Consider the following 17221-nt stretch of genomic DNA (forward strand, 5'->3'; position numbering starts at 1 on the left):
TTGCCTTGGGACATACAGGATATGATTCATCCTTATGTCCACGCATGTATGGGCTGCTGAAGCCACATAAATGTGCTGTTCCATTACATCCAATTTTATCAATGAGTGGTTCTGCACAGCATGAATTGGCTAAATGGTTAAGTGAATTACTACGGCCAGTTCTTAGTGGGTTTTCACAGACACAGCGAAGGATTCATTCACTTTCATGACGACTATATGCAGGCTACATATTGATATCAATTCCTTGTCTATGTGGTCATTTGAACGTGCATGTGCTGCTGAAGGAAACCATTGACATCACTATATTGTGGCAATATAGACATGCCCCCATTTTCTGGTCTGTATTCATTGAACTTATGAACTTAGCAATTCGCACAGTTGAGTTCAATTTTAATGACACTGTGCATGCCCAAATAGATGGATCCCTCTAGGTCTAATGCTTGCTAACATTTTTGCCAGTTTTGATGAGAAAATTGGTTTTGATGGAATGAGCCATAATCTCCTGCCTTCTGCATATTTCCGATATGTAGATGATGTGTTTGCAATCTTTGAATCTGCAGCCATGTGTAAAAATTTCCTTGCACACCTTAATACGCTCCATCCTACGCTCAAGTTCACATTTGAGATGGAACAGTCTAACGTGCTCCCTTTCCTCGGTGGGCGAGTTGAGAAATCTGCTAATGGGTTCTCCACTACTGTCTACCGCAATCCTATCTTCACCGGCCAATATACACATTGGGATTGGTCGCTCCACACGCTATAAGATTGGCCTTTCAGCAATCAAGTGATTTGGGCCCTGGCTATTTGCTCACCCTGCTAGCTTGTCACAGAAATAGAGTACATCAAAGCTATCCTATGGGAGAAAGGCTATCCTGATCAGATCATTGTTTGCTGTGTAACTTGCTCATGGGCCAAAGTGCTTAATACTTAGACTTTGTGAACAAAGACAAAAATTAGCCGCACCTCATGTCCCAAACTCACCCTGCAATTTTCATATAACAATTAACTTTTTATGAATTAATAGTTTTATATCAATATAAATCGGACATATGATTAACTTAGGGGAAGGATTTTCTGGTCGTCAGATGGGCGGGCCTGGGAGCGGCTGTGAAATGAACCGCCACCCACGATCGGGCTCCGACCATGATTTCACGCTGGTGGACCAATTAAGGCCCACCCAGCATGAAATACAGCTCCACACTGGCCGGGAAGGATCACCTGTCGGCCACCAGGCCCAATGGCAACTCGGCGGCAGGTTTTAAAGCGGCCAAGGCAGCCCCTGGAAGGCTGCCACAGAGGACGTCCCCTGAACCTTCACTATGGACCCGAGTGCGACTGAACTCGGCAGGCGGGAGGGCAGGTTGGGTGGGCACTTGGCCCCCCACTTTTCTGATGAGTGCCTCGCCATCCTCCTGGAGGAGGTGGCTGCCAGGAGGGACACTCTTGTTCCCATGGATGGGAGGAAGAGGCCACCGTGTCTCACCAAGAGGGCAGGGGAGGAGGTGGCAGCAACGGTAAGCAGCCATGACGTGGTGCGGCGCTCCTCGGACCAGTGCCATAAACGCTTCAATGACCTGCTGGGCTCAGAAAGGGTGAGTACCGTGTTGGCATGGGCCAGTGTGGCGATGTGTTAAGGTCCAGCCGTCCCCCGTGGACCTCAGGGGCACTAGACCCTGAGTGCCAACTGTCAATCATGCCGGAGCTGGCCGAGGGGTTGAGCCCTGGCTGCTTGGACTGAGTGCCTTGCGGCTCAAGGGCCACTACTCAGATGTGCCATGCTAGGTGCTCCTCAGCTGGGGTTGGCTGGGCTGCTAAGGCGCTGCAGGTACAGAGTGGATTAATCAATATCCTCAGTTGTTTCAGAAGAAGATGGCCCATAACAATATAAAATGACTGTGGACTGGCAGAGGCCCCGCTAACCTCCTAATCCTCTCGAGATACAAGCAAGATGCCCTGGAGCTCGAGAGCCAGCACACCCCATGTGCAACCAGGCATGGAGAGGTGGGGGTGCCAGATGAAGGTAAGAGTGCAGTGCATAGAACTGAGACTTTCGGATTGTGCAACAATTCTAGTGTAGTCTCTTCATTGATGTGAGCCTTGAACCTAGAGTCCCCATTGGTCATTGGAAGATGATGGCACCATGATGTAGATCTCATTGTCTCACCAGGGTACCTGGCATTCACAGTGACAGTGCGATGACTTTAATGATATGTTCTTGTTCTCCCTTTTAGGTTTGCCAGCAAGCATTCACTCTCTAGACCCTGAATGGACTACCGGGTGTCATTGGCACCTGCATCACACCTGCTCTCTGAAGCAGACACCAGTACAGATACCAACACCTTGGTGGGCATTAGAATGGCAGTCAGTATCTTGGTGCTCATTGGTGTAGGCACTTCACACTTGCTTGAGGTGTGGGCGGAGGCAGAGAGTGCCAGGGCGCTGGCAGTTGGAGGACTGCTGGGGACCAGGACGATGCTCAGTCGAAGGCTGATGATGAGCCTCTGGAGTCATCCATTAGGCAGCAGATGCTGGACGTCCAGCAAGATGTGCAGGAGGGTCTGGCGGAGATCCACAAGTGTCAGAGTCTCCGTTATGGAGGAGCCCATGCAGAGCTTGAGCAATGCAATGACCTTCATCACTGAGAGCACTGCCTCCCCCATTGAAAGAGCGGTGACTCTCATGGAGAGGCTCCTCTAGAGACTCAATCAGGTGTTCATGGGATTTCACTCGCACCTTCATGCCTTCACACAGGCACTGACCTCAGGTGATCAGTGTCAATGTGGGAGATGGATGAGGCACCCAGTATCCCAACAAGGTGCCCATCCATCAATGCAGAGAGGTCCAGAGCGACCTCACATTGGCGCACGAGCTGCCTGTCATCTCTGCGCGTTCCTCTCAAGGCACTCTGGATGACGGCAGCAGCTCCTCCAACCCTCCGCCAGTGACTGTGGCATCTGATGGGGCTGCAGCAACTGCGAAGATGCCAGCCGTGGCACTGGCCGCTCCCTCCCAGGCGGGGCCAGCACAGGCTCCACTGGCCTGAGGCTGCTGCCAGGGTCATCTAGGCCAAAAAGACAGCAGAGTCAGCAGGCTGTCTCCAATGCCGTGTGAGCAAGGTGGGAACACCTTGACGTAGAACTCGCAAATGTAAATTAAAGGCATCATGAGCACAGGAGGGACAGGTAACAGGTGATTTTTATGTTCATTTTTGTTTACTTCATGTACATAGGTCTGATGTTAAATACTAGAAACTTTTCTGTTAAGATTTTTAAATGTCAGAATGATATAAATTATGTTTTTGTTATTATTGCCTGAGCATGCTTCAACTTTTTAGTTTATTGGTGCAGGGTACACCAATATGTAATACTGGACATAGGTGGCTCTGAACTTTATTCCACAAGCACTGAGTGTTCTTTCTGTTCAAATGAAAGGATCCTTTCAGACAACCGGGATGGAGATGGCAGCCCTGGCATGGCATGTGTTTGAAGCTGATCTTTGATAACCTAGCTGAAGGAGTGTTGGATCAAAGTGTCACTGGTGTCCCTGCCTCCCTGCAGGTTACTGAGGTCTGGCTCCACACCCTCAGCATTCTCCTCACTGTCCTTTCCTTTAGACTCGGTGCTGAACTTATCATCTGTGGCCTGTGCAGCTGCCTCAAGACCCTCTTCCTCCAGAGGGTCCCCCCTTGCCAATGCCAGACTGTGGAAAGTGCAGCATGCAACCACGATCAGTGACACCCACTCTGGGGGGGTATTGTAGTGCTCCCCCTAAACAGTCCAGGTATCAGAAGTGCATCTTGAGAAGGCCTGTGGTCCCCTCTATCACCACCCTTGTGGTGCCATGACTCAGGTTGTAATGCTGTTCTGCCTCTGTCCTTGGGCGGCAGAGAGGCTTCATGAGTCACCTCTTCAACAGATAGCCCTTGTCACCCAGCAGCCATCCATCCAGTCGGGCTGGAGCACTGAACAGCCTCAGCACTTGGGAGTTGTAAGCGTCGTGGGAGCTGCCTGGGTACCTTGCACAGACTTGCAGAATCTGCATCCTGTGGTCATACACTATCTGCACGTTCATGGAGTGGAAGCCCTTCCTGTTGACGAAGGCACCCGGCTGACCTGCTGGCACTTTGATGAGTGCAGTCAATGGCAACCTGGACGGGGGGAAACTGAGCAATCGCTGCAAAGCCTCTGGCTCGCTCAGCCTAGCTGGCCTCGTCTGTATGGTAAAGAATAAGTGTTAGTACCCACCTGAACAGAGCGTCTGTCACCAGCTTGACACAACTGTTGACAGCTGATTGGTAGACTCCACACAGATTCCCCACTAACCTCTGGAAAGAGCCGGAGGCATAGAAGCCGAGGACCACTGTGATCTTCAGAGCCATTGGTACGGGATGTCCACCCACACAGTTGGAGCTGATCTCAGGCCCAATTATCTGGCACATGGAGGTCAGGCTGTCCCTTCAGCATTGCAGCTCTGACATATTGAGGTAGCTGCAGCGCTGCCTGTAAATCTTGGCAGCAGGAAAGTGGCATCTTCTGTGGTCCCTTCCGCCTTGGACTACCAGCTGGCCCTATGCCCCTTGTGCCTGCGCCTCTCCTCCCACAGGTCCCCGACTGGAAGCTGCACAGGGACATATGGCCTCCTCTCCCTTCTATCCCTCTCTTCCTCCTCAGAGGAGGTGCCTCCAGCGGAGACCACAATCCCCATTACCAGAGTGAGGGAAGGCCGTCACATAATTTGGAAGGGGTCAATACTGTCTGAATCCTCCGGGGGCCTTGCAGACACCAATGAGTCCTGAAATGAAGCCTGGAAATGCTAAGAATGAAGCCCCAATGTCATTGCGCACTATTTTACTCCCGATCGGGTGGGGCATGCGCCCGCCCACAGGACGTAAAATTCTGCCCTATGTCATACTTCTGGCAAATACAAAAATAGCCATGAAGTATAATAGCATTTAAACAAAGTGAAAGCATATAAATGAGTCTACTCAGACAAACCTATAACTTATTTGTTTCTATTTTGTCTTGAGCATGTAACTCTAAGGAGTGCTTCTTAAAATTAAAAAGAAACTGCCAGCAGCAGTTTTTAATATCAGACTAAATAAATTCTGGCACACGTTGTTCACAAGACACACCTGGTATTATTCTGGTTGCAGACTAGACCTATAAATTAAGGAGCATATCTTATGGAGATAAGGAAAAAACTGGACTTGTATTTATATTGCACCTTAACACGTTAAAACATTGTGCAGACATTACTGTTGAAGTGCTGTCACTGTTAATATGCAGAAGCCAACCTGCACGGAAGATCCCACCATCAAAAATGAGATGAACAACCAATAAATTTGACTTTTGTGGAGCAGTTTTGAGAGGAAAGTTTCAGCCTCAACACTGAGTGTACTCCCCGGTCTATTTCAAATATTGCCATGTTTGTTATGAGTCTCCATAGGGAGTTGTTCTGATTGCTTGCTGCATCTTCAATGGCAATCAAGAAAAATAGTGGAAATGGCAGTTTATTTCCTTTCTGCAGGTGATCCACTGAGGTTATAGTAGGAGATCAGGGAACCTCCATGGAAATTCAACCCCAGAATTCTTATATCCACTTGAACAGGGGGAGATACTCTTTCAAGTTATCAACAGTCACAGATTGCAACTCTTTTGAGTACAATCACAGTTCTTGGTTTCCAGGAGTGGGACATGAACCCACAACCCTCTGATTCAAAGGCGAGGGTGCTATGAACTGAGCCACAGCTGTCTGTCTCTGTCCTTGAAACCACCCCAGACAGCAACACCTTCATTTCAACATTCATCTAGCAGGGCGAGGTACTGGGCTGCTCTGTCAGTTGCCTACAATTGCATGCTTACGCCTTGGGTTTCCAACTCCTTCATTTTTGTCGATCTCTTTTTCATCAGCTGCCCTTTTAGCCTTGTCAATAGTCACTGATCATTGGTTGGGATGCCTTTAGAGTTCTTATTTCCATATAGCGATATTCCCTACTAAGGACCATTTCAGGATTTAACAGTGTTCATGGAATTCCAATAACTTCTTCACAGACCATTGTAATTGTGGTCCCGATAGTATCCCTGTGTATATGCTACAGATATTCCCCATTTAAAGCATGTTCTAATAGAACGTTTTCATTTTAGCACAATTTGGCAGCCTAGCTGAAGGGTGTGGGCTGAAGGCATCCCTGGTATCCCTGTCTCCCTGGAGGTTACAGAGGTTTGCCCCCAGGCCCTCAGCATTCCCCTCACTGTGCTCCTCTTCTGACTACTGGATTCATCCTCTGTGACCTGTGCAGCTGCATAAAGATCCTCTTCCTCCAGTGGGTCCCTCCCTTGCCAATGCCAGATTGTGACCACCATCAGTGACACCCGCTCTGGCGGGGGGGGCGTATTGCAGTGCTCCCCCTGAACCGTCCAGGCATCGGAAGCGAATCTTCAGAAGGACGATGGTTCTGTCTATTGCCACCATTGTGGAGGGATGGCCCCTGTTATACCGCTGTTCTGCCTCTGTACATGGGTGGTGGAGAGGTGTCATAAACCACCTTTTCAACGGATAGCTCTTGTCACCCAGCAGCCATCCATCCAGTAGGGCTGGAGCACTGAAGAGCCTCGGCACCTGGGAGTGTCTCAGGATGTATATGCATCATGGGAGCTGCCTGGGTACCTTGCACAGACTTGTAGAATCAGCATCCTATGGTCACACACTATCTGCACGTTCATGGAGTGGAAGCCCTTCCTGTTGACGAAGGCACCGGGCTCACCTGCTGATGCCTTGATGGCCACATGTGTACAGTCTATAGCACCCTGGACACGGGGGAAGCCAGCAATGGCCGCGAAGCCTCTGGCTCACTCAGCCAGGCTGGTCTCATCCGTATAGTAAAGAATAAATGTCAGTACCCACCTGATTGGGAGACTCCACACAGATCCCCCCACTGAGCCCTGAAAGAGCCGGAGGCATAGAAGTTGAGGACCACTGTGACCTTCAGAGCCACTGGTATGGGGTATTCACCCACACAGTTGGATCTGATCTCAGGCCCATCATCTGACAAATGGAGGCCATAGTCTCCCTTGAGAGGCAAAACCTCCTTCGGCATTGCACCTCAGACATATTGAGGTAGCTGCCTCACCGCCTGTAAACCCTGGCAGCAGGATAGTGGCATCGTCTGCGGCTCCTAATGCCTTGGACTACCTGCTGGCCCTGTGCCCCTTGTGCCTGCACCTCTCCTCCCACAGGTCGCTCTGCTGGAAGCTGCATTGGGACACCTGGCCTCCTCTCCCTTCTGCCCCTGTCTTCCTCCTCAGAGGAGTTGCCACCAAGGAGACCACAATTCCCATTACCAGGGTAAGGGACAGCTGTCTGATACCTGGAAGGGTCCACATGGTCTGAATTTTCCAGGGTCCTTGGAGACACCAATGAGTCCTGCAATGAAACCTGGAAATGCTAACAATGAAGCCCCAAACAGAGATGATGCTGTCAAGTGCCAATAAGTCACCAGCAGCAAACTATCTACCAAACTCCTCACTAGTCACACTGGCAATGCTGTTGACCTTTTTTATCTCGCCCGTGGCCGAGGTTTTTGAAATTACCAACTGGCTGCCTGCCTGTTTTGCTCGTGCGACGAGCGCGAAATTGCACGGGCAACAAAAAATTGGCATCAACTGCTTTTTTAATGGTCTTAACTGGCCTCTCAAATAATGGCAGTCGTGGCTCTGGTGCCTACGCGCGCCCGCCAACTGAAATATCGTGCGAGTGTGCGATGACATCAGGACGCTCGCCCGACATCATCATGCGCTATTTTACACTCAAGTGGGTTGGGCGCGAACTTGCCTGCCCAGCGGAAAATTCTGGCCACTGTGTGCACTGGACAATATTCTGGCCTGGGAAAACAACGTTAAATATGGGGCTTGGAGTCAGCAGGTCCGGAGTCAAGAGTGCCAGAGGTGCAGTGATGAGGACAGAACTGTGATGGCTGTACTTTATTTTTCAAAATGAAGTGGCTCCCCTTCAGCAATCATATTAAAAACACAGGGCCATGCAACATTCCAGCCACTTTAATTTCCATGGCCTAATAAGCCGAGAATACAGCTTGTGTGATGTTCCCAGCTCCCTAGTTCTTGTCGCCCTTTGTTCAGTGCATTGGAGTGCACTGTGCATGTTAGATATATTGTAGGTCTCCAGTCTCTTCACCTACTAGTATGAGAATGTAATGCCTGATATGATCATTTGTCCTAAAGTCACTTCCAATGATTTCTCTGTCAAATCCTCCATGGTGTATCTCAGAATTACATTGCTGAACCTCTTATCTTCCTCCTTTTTTTATGCTACTCCTTGGCAAATTAATTCAACAACATGGGGCTACCTTTAATATTACACCCCTGGCACTAACTTCTCTGTCAAATCTTTGCCTCCAGACTGTCGCCATTTCCTCTCATTGCCTATTCAGTATTCTGACCTGGATGAGGACCAACTCCCTCCAGTTAACTGCCAAATGTGAAGCCACCCTCATCGGCTCCTGCAGTCACCTCCATGCCACCTTGATGCTTTCTGTGAATCCATGGGCAGAATTTTACATTCAGCATGCAGGCGTGTGCCTGACATGCTGGATCATAAAATGACGCGCGATGACATCGGGCATGCGTCCCGAAGTCATCGCGAAGTCGCGCGATTTTCTTTCGGCGGGTGTGTGCCGGAGTTGGCTGCGTGACCTCCAATAATTGATAGGCCTGTTAAGGCCATTAAACAGGTAATTAACCTGAAGTTCATGCTGCCAATCCAACCTTACGGTTGGTGGGCAGGCGAAAAGGCCAAATAGCCTTTATATTTTTTAGGAAATCTCATCCACGAGTGGGAGAAGGTTTCCTAAAGTTTTTACAAATTAAATAAACGCTTTCTTTGAAAAATTAAAACATGTCCCATCTCATGTGACACAGTCACATGAGGGGACATGTTTTATTAAATTTTTAATGTATTTATTTATTTTTTTAAAAAGTGCTTCATGCTCCCTGAGGCAGCTCCGTCCCTCAGGGAGATTGAAGCGCTCTTTCACACACATGCACGAAAGAGACTCTCCCTCCTCCCCCAGCCCACACAGGGAGCACTCATGCTACCGCTCGCAATCCACGCAGAGTGGCCCATGTGAAATCGCGGTGCGGAGCCGATCGCAGGCGGCAGTCAGCTCTGCGACCACCCCCGCCCACTCCTGCCCAATGAATGGAAAATTCTGGCCCCTGTTGACTTTAAGATCCTTACCCCCACTAATAAATCTCTCTATGGCCTCTCATATGTTTATCTCTTCAATCTCCCTCAGCCAGTGTCCTAGTGCACACCCACCACATTTCTAATAACTGCCTCCTTCTCATTTTGTGCTTCCTCCCATCCCTTTCAGTAGACATTCCTTCAGCCACTATGACCCTGATACTTTTCGCTGTGCCATCTCCTTCTCCGCTTTTAAAAGCCTGATTAAGACTGTTCCCTTCTGCTCTGGTTTTGCCCCTCGGCACAATTTTCCCTCTTTCCCTTTTGAATGAGTCTCTATTTGCTGTCCACTACCCCAGGAAGTGTTCTTACGTATAGGAAGTTTTTGTTGATGATATTTGTAAATGACTGGGTCCATTTTCTTTCAGTCATTAAGCTGTATTTCTCATTTAATGTACCATCCAAAAATAACAATCCAAATGCATTACCTGTTAGAAAATTACTTATACTTAACTAGAACATATGCGGATTTAGATACAATTTAGCAACATAAATAGATAACCACAGGCTGGAAATTATTCCTGCCAAATTTGACAGCTGAACAATTGACATTTAACCCATTTGTTGGATCTTCCTCTCTCTGCTCTGTAAATGGAGGCACTGATCCATTTATTTTCAACAGTAAAGGTGTTCATTAAAAAAAAGAGCAGAATATCATACGAACGTTCGCCTGCTATTATCAGCAACAATAATTTCAAGCTTCAGAAAAATTTAACACTTGCTTTAGTAACTCCTGCCTCTAGTATCACCACCATGTGCGCAGATAGATGTGTGTGGGTGGGTGGGGATCGGGGGAAATGCAGTAATATTTCTTGTGATTTGCAGTCAATTACGTGAATATGTATTTTTGAGTGAATATATTCATATTAGCCAATATATTAGCAGCTCTGCTGACTAGCACAGCTGCAACAGTGCAGCAACCTGGCAATGTGAGACACACGTAGGCACCTGATATGCCATTGACTTCTGCCAGAGGAATTTGGACAGCTCCTACTAGTACATAACACTAAGTAAAAATAGATACAGGTAGTGAGTCCACATCACAACTGCTGTGGTGATATTTTATTCATTATATCAGGTTGTGGTGGCAAGAATGTAGTTTAAATGCTAATGAGTAATTTTAAGTAATGTAACATTCATGTGTGAGCAGAACTGACGTGGGAAACACATGATATTTTCTTTTTAGAAAGGCTGTTGAACAAACTCAAAACTCTATTCAAAAGCTGGTGTGTAGGTGGCTGCATGGAACCCTGTAACTGCTGGACCAAAATATTGGAGTTGATTTTAACCCACTCTGCCTAGTGGGAACTTAGAAGTTTAGAAGAGTGAGGGGTGATTTGATTGAAGTATACAAGGTCCTGAACGGCCTTGACAAGGTGGACGTCGAAAGGATGTTTCCTCTTGTGGGTGAGTCCAGAACTAGGGGCATTGTTTTAAAACTAGGGGTCGCCCTTTCAAGACAGAGATGAGGAGAATTTTTTTTCTCTCAGAGGGTTGTGTGACTTTAGAATTCTCTGCCTCAGAAGGCAGTGGGCACGGCGTCATTGAATATTTTTAAGGCAGAGGCAGATAGATTCTTGTTAGACAAGGGAATCAATGGTTATTGGGATTAGATGGGAATGTGGAAATCGAAACACAAGATCAGCCATAATCTTGTTGAATGGTGGGGCAGGCTCGAGCGGCTGAATGGTCTATTCCTGTTCCTATTTCTTATTTTCTTATGTTCTTTTAAATGGAGCAGGACAGGGTAGATGAGAAGATCATTAGATTTGAGTTACCTTCACATTCCCACTGCTGCAATTTTAACTCTAGAGTTCATTAGATGGCTGAGCTAGATGAATGCCTCATGGCATATGCAAACGAGGGTCATTAGGACTCCAATGCAATGTTAACTGAGTAGGCCAGAGGTAAAACCTTATGGGATTGGTTTCAGGTACTGATTCGGGCCAATTTTGAATTCTATCACTGACCATTAAGGGGGGAGGTGTAACAATGTCAAAATGTGGTCAACACCAATCAACCAAACATGGTGGTCTGGGTGGCTCCACGGAGGGGTCTGTCACCAGATGCCTGAAGTGCCCATCTATCTCAGGCGATGGGCCTCTTCAAATATGGAAATCAGTGTCTTATGATGTAGATACTACCCTTCTAGGCAGGAACTGATCAGGCTCTTCATGGTGATGGCGTGTTCATTGAAGGTCTTACTCTGCTAACAGGGTCTACAGACCAAGAGTCACTTTCATGCATATGACTGAGTAGTTAGGAGGTTGTACTTCACTGGGCAGGCAGTCACTGATATATGCGGCCTCCTGCAACAAACCTTGCTGATTGCTGGCTAAGTTAGATAAGCTTTGCCAGTGGCTTCAAAGGCATCAGCACCTCAAACTCCTTCCAGGCTGCTACATGGGACACTACCTGCACCTCCCAGTCTGCAGTGCACTGCTACATCTAGGAGGCCACCTATGCCCTATTTGATGAGGCCAGGAATCAAAACGATGGAGTTCTGGGATTTTCAGCAGTAGCTAAATTTCCTCTTGTCCCAGGGCACTGTAGACTGTAGTCATATGGCCAACAAGGCACTGGAAGCTTCCATCAACAAAATGGCCTATCCTTCAATTAATGCCTGCCTGGCCTGTAATCACTACAGAAGGATCATGCAAGTCTGTTTGGCAGTTTCCCAGGCAGCAGTCATGATGCCTTCATTCTGTGACACCCAGCCATCATCATTATTCCACCATTCCAGGAACATGGCTGGTTGTGGACAAGGAACCATGACAACAGTGTCATGACATGACCAAGGACTTCATTAAGTGTATTGTTGTGCTAGAGAAGCAAATGTTTAGGTGCTTGGATATGTGTATATGGGGTGGTGGGGTGGGGGGTTGGTGCTTTCTAAATATGCCCCCAACAAAGTCTGTCACATTATTGTCGTGTGGTGCTTATGCTTACAGAACCTGACGATATAGGAATGAGACAGAACACTGAGAAAGAGTTATTATCTGACAAGAAAGAACTTGATGCAAGTGAGTGAGGAGCAGAAGAAGGAGGGCGAGGGCCAGGGCTGAGGTCAGAGCGTTGCTTCCAGTGATCTGCTCATTTCCAGCCTCTAAAAAGTGGCACTAAGTCTTTCTGCACTCAGAGTCCTTGTTACACCTTCATCACTCCCTAAAGTTGTAATTAAAAACATTGCAAGCATTCAGCCAACTTTGGCGTGAATGATGTGCTGAAAATGCAAACTCAGAAGCTGCTATGAAAAGAAACTGCAGATCAGTGTGCCAAACATGGTGAGCTGATGAGTTTCACTATAGGATAGTGATCAGGAATAGACATTTTGCTGATTTTTCTTCTTACACCTGAGATGCTGAGACAAACATTAATGACCCTAACTCTGTCCCAGTTTAGTTCAGCTAACTCAGCATGGCCCAGATTTTACTTCTTATTTGTTTACCGGTATGAGAATCGCTGGTAGGGACATAATTTATTTCCCATCCCTAATTTACTCTTGACAAGGTGGGGTGAGCTGCTTTTTTTTACACTGAGTGGCTTACTAGGCCATTTCAGAAGCTAAATTTCTGGAATCATATACAAAGGCCAAACCGAATAAGGGCAGCAGAGATCCTGCACAAAGTTCGTTAACAAAACAGATGGGCTGTTAACCTAAGATCTTAACCTGGGAAATTCATGGTATGTATGGCACAGTACTAGAACAAGTGTATTTATTCACTGTTTTCAGAAAACATTTACCAGAAATTTAAAAATCTTGTAGTTCATCAGTAGGGCAGGGGTGGGGGAACAAGTATTCTGGAGTCACTTTATAGCAGTCAAATCATAAACAAATGAGAGTGTTAATGTCCTTCTGGTTAATACTTCTAGTTCTTTTTGCCTCAATTCCTGGCACGTGAGAACTCCAGGGGCAGAATTTTGTCCTTGAGAGGCGGGTTCGGTGGGGGCGGTCGGGAAGCTGACTGCTGCCCGCGATCGGGGCCAGACCCTGATTTCATGCTGACGGGCCAACTGAGGCCCGCTTGGTGTGAAACGCATGCTGCAGCGCTGCCTGTGCAGGGATGGGGGAGGAGAGCGAGCGGGGAACTTCACACATCTGCACAGGAGGTGCTGGAAAAGCCTCCTGAGGCACAGAGCTGCTTAAGGGAGCTGAAGAGTTCTGAAAAACAAAAGTAAAGAATTTTTAAATGTTAAAAATCCTGTCACATGAGCAGGGACATGTTATGAATGAGACGTAATTTTTTAAAATTTCATTTTTATTTGTTGTTGGAAACCTCATCCCGCCCGTGGATGAGGTCTCCTAAAAAGTGCAAAGGCCGCTTGGTCTTTTCACCTGACCACCAGCTGTAAGGTTGGGTGGGTGGCGAAAAATTTAAATTAATTAATACTTTAATGGCCTTATAGGCCTTCTAATTGTCGGCGGGTGCGCTGCCGATTCCAGCGCGTGCCCGCCGACCGAACTATTGTGTGATAGGGACGCTCGGCTGACATCATCGCGCATCATTTCACACTCGAGTGGGTCGGACCCACCAAGGTGAAAATTCTGCCCCAGGACTCTTCATGTGTCCTGGGTAACCACATGTGCAGGAAGTGCTTCCAGGTGCCTGAACTTGAGCCCTGGGTTCCTGAGCTTGTGGGATGGTTGGAGCCAGCAAAGGGCATACGAGGGGCTGAGAATGTTATGCCCCAGAAGATGGTCACCCAGCGGCCACAGAAAGTTCAGGAGAATAATAAGGGGGTAGCATTCTGGCAGGGTAGGAAAAAAAGTTGGCGATGCAGGAATCCTTTGATAATGGGGCACTCACCTGCCAAGATGGACAAGTTGCTCTTCAGTAAAGTTGAGAAAAAATGCCCATGCAGGGTATTTAACTGGTGCTGAGGGGGGTGGGGTATTTAAAATAATTTAGCACAAGGGTAGGGAGAGTGGGTACTAAGATGTAGCATTAGCAAAACAACTGCACAGCAGATTACAAAAGACAAACAATGTTAGAATAAAGTGTAGTTCAGATATAGGAGTGATCAGACAGTAGGGGAATGAAAGTCAGACTAGGATGAGTTTTAAGTGCATGTACATAACTACATGGAGCAGGTTAATCAAGTTGGTGAGCTGCAGACACAAATTGCCATGTAGTCCCATGATATTGTGGCAATAACAGATGCCTGGCTTAAACAAGAGGAGGATTGGGCACCTAATATTCTTGGTTGGAAAGTATTGAGGAAAGATAAAGACAGAAAAAAAGGAGGGCAGGTGGCAGTATTGATCAAGGATAATGTTATAGCACTGGGATGATGTACTTGAAGGTTCAAAGATGGAATCTATTTGGTTAGAATTAAGGCATAATAGTAGAACTGTTACACTGTTGTATGTATTCCATAGGCCACCAAATAGTTGGAAGGAGATAGAGGGGCACATTTCAAATTTATGCCCAAGCTATAGATTCGTGAAAATAGGATCTTCAATTCTCCTGATATAGACTAGGAAAATAACAGTGTAAATGGGAAAGAGGGCCAGGGATTCCGGAGATCCAATGAGAATCCGGAATGTACAAGAGAACTTTTGAGCCTAACGAGAAAAGATGCGGTGATGGTATAGTTCTGGCGAATGAAGTAGGACAATTGAAGCATGTTAGTGGGGGATTATTTAGTGAACAGTTATTATGATATCATTAGGCTTAAAGTTGTTACGAACAAGGAACAATGAAACATGAAATGATCCAATTAGAGGGGAGGGCAACTTTCAGTGAATTGAAAGAGGATGTGACCCAGGTTTTTTCTTTTTTAAAAATTCAGTCATGAGATGTGGGCACTGCTGCAAAGCAAGCACTTGTTCCCCATTGTTACAACCATGTGAGGAGGGGTGAAATGACTCACCTATTCTAACTCTCCAGGTCTGACCGTAACAAGGTATTTTGTGAGTTTAGAGAGGATGTGTTTAGCCAATGCTGCAGGAGCCCCACTATTTACACTTACAGATTGTAAAGAATTAGTTAGACAGGTTTCCTTAGGTTAAACAAAGAACAAGATAGGTTTATTGAAAATATTTCCTGAATTTAAAAAGTGACTGGGTAAATCGCAACCACTATTCATACCTCACATACATTCACCTGGGCCGACACACACACTAGTACAGATGGCAGAATAACAGGATGGCTTATGGATCTTTTTACAGTTCGTGAAGAAGGAGTACACAGTTAGCTGTCTTTTGGCTGACCTCAATGAGGTGATTCCATGTTGTGGCTGTTGTGTTCAGTTGTCTTCCTGGGTGCAGTTGAATGCAGCAAATGTCTATGTTTTATTCCCAAAATATCCCAGTTTGCAGTAAATTTATCTTCTCAGAATGGTTACTTTGCAAATCCGGGCCCAATATTTCTGAGAGAGAAAGAGAGAGAGAGGGCAAACAGCTTCAGCCACCTGTTTCATTACAGCATTGTCTTGATCTCGCTCCTGCTTGGTAAACAGTCTCTTAAAGTAAAATAAAAACAGAATTACCTGGAAAAACTCAGCAAGTCTGGCAGCATCGGTGGAGAAGAAATCAGTCAACGTTTCGAGCCCTCATGGCCCTTCAGCAGAACTGAAGCATAGTTTCAACAAGGGAGAAATATAAATTGGTTTAAGGTGGGTGGGGGGGAAGAGACACATTGAGGGTGTGGTGTGAGCAGATAATCAAAAGATGTCAGAGACAAAAGGGTCAAAGAGGTGTTGAAGGTGGTGGTCTTTGTCTGAGAAAAGTGCTAATTAAGAATGCAAGACAGGATATTCAAAGTACAGCTCTTAAAGTACCCTGCTGGTTGTATACTCCAGAGAAATTCTATTACCCCATGTCTGCTGCAGTCATTGTTTTAAAACAGGTAATTGCATTTTGATGTCTCACCTCAGAAACATCTGCAAAGTTTCAGGATAGTATAAAGTGAACAGGAGATGAGGCCTTTCATGCTCCCCAGGAGGTTGAGTATTTTTTTACATTCCACTTGGTGGAATGCAGGCTGTATATTGTAGCTGTCTGCATCTCCATTGTCTTTAGAGGGCTTCAGTTTTTTTTAAATCCAGCCAGAAAAATGAAAATTAGAAATTGTATCTTTTAATAATAAAGCAACTCCTCATAATACCATTCCTGCTTGATCTTGTGAAGGTGGCAGTGACTCATGAACCATTGCAGTCCATGTGGTGTAGGTACACCCATAGTGCTGTTAGGAAGGAAGTTCCAGGATATTGACCTGGCAATAACGAAACAACAGCGATAAATTTCCAAGGCAGGATGGTGTGTGACTTGGAGAAGAACGTTGAGGTGGTGGTGTTCCCATGCATCTGTTGCCTTTATTTTCTAGGTGGTAGAGGCCATGGATTTGGAAGTTGCTGTTGAAGGAGGCATGCTGAGTTGCTGCAGTGCACCTTGTGGATTGTGCACACTGCTGCCACTGTGCGTCAGTGGTGGAGGGAGTAAATGTTTAAGCTGGTAGGTGGAGTGCCAATCACGTGGGCTGCTTTGTCCTGGACGATGTCAAGCTTCTTGAGTGTTGTTGGGAGCTGCACACATCCAGGCAAGTGGGGAGTATTCCATCACCACCTGACTTGTGCCTTGTAGGTACAGGACAGGCTTTGGGGAGTCGGGCTGGGTTGGCGGTTTAGAATCAAAGATTGGCACATAAAACATTCAATGATGAATGAGGTGCCTTTAAAGAGGAGATAGTTTTCACACAGACTAGACATTTAGCTATGAGGGGGAAGGAAAGGTCATCTGAAGCTAGAGTTAAAATATAGGGATTAAATGAAACAACAAAAGAAGGATTATGAAAAATTTCAGGCTCATAATTCAGCAAAGAAACTGGTTATAAAAAGTCCAAAGGAAAAATGAAAAAAAAAACTACATGGAGTCAAGGGGGTATGAGGATGGATAAACAGGTATTAAAAAAGGGAAGCCAGAAGTCTTTTATAAACCAAAGGATAGTTAAAGGAAGGGTGG

This window comes from Cetorhinus maximus, chromosome 1 (genome assembly GCF_964194155.1).
Source record: "Cetorhinus maximus chromosome 1, sCetMax3.hap1.1, whole genome shotgun sequence".
Taxonomy (NCBI): domain Eukaryota; kingdom Metazoa; phylum Chordata; class Chondrichthyes; order Lamniformes; family Cetorhinidae; genus Cetorhinus; species Cetorhinus maximus.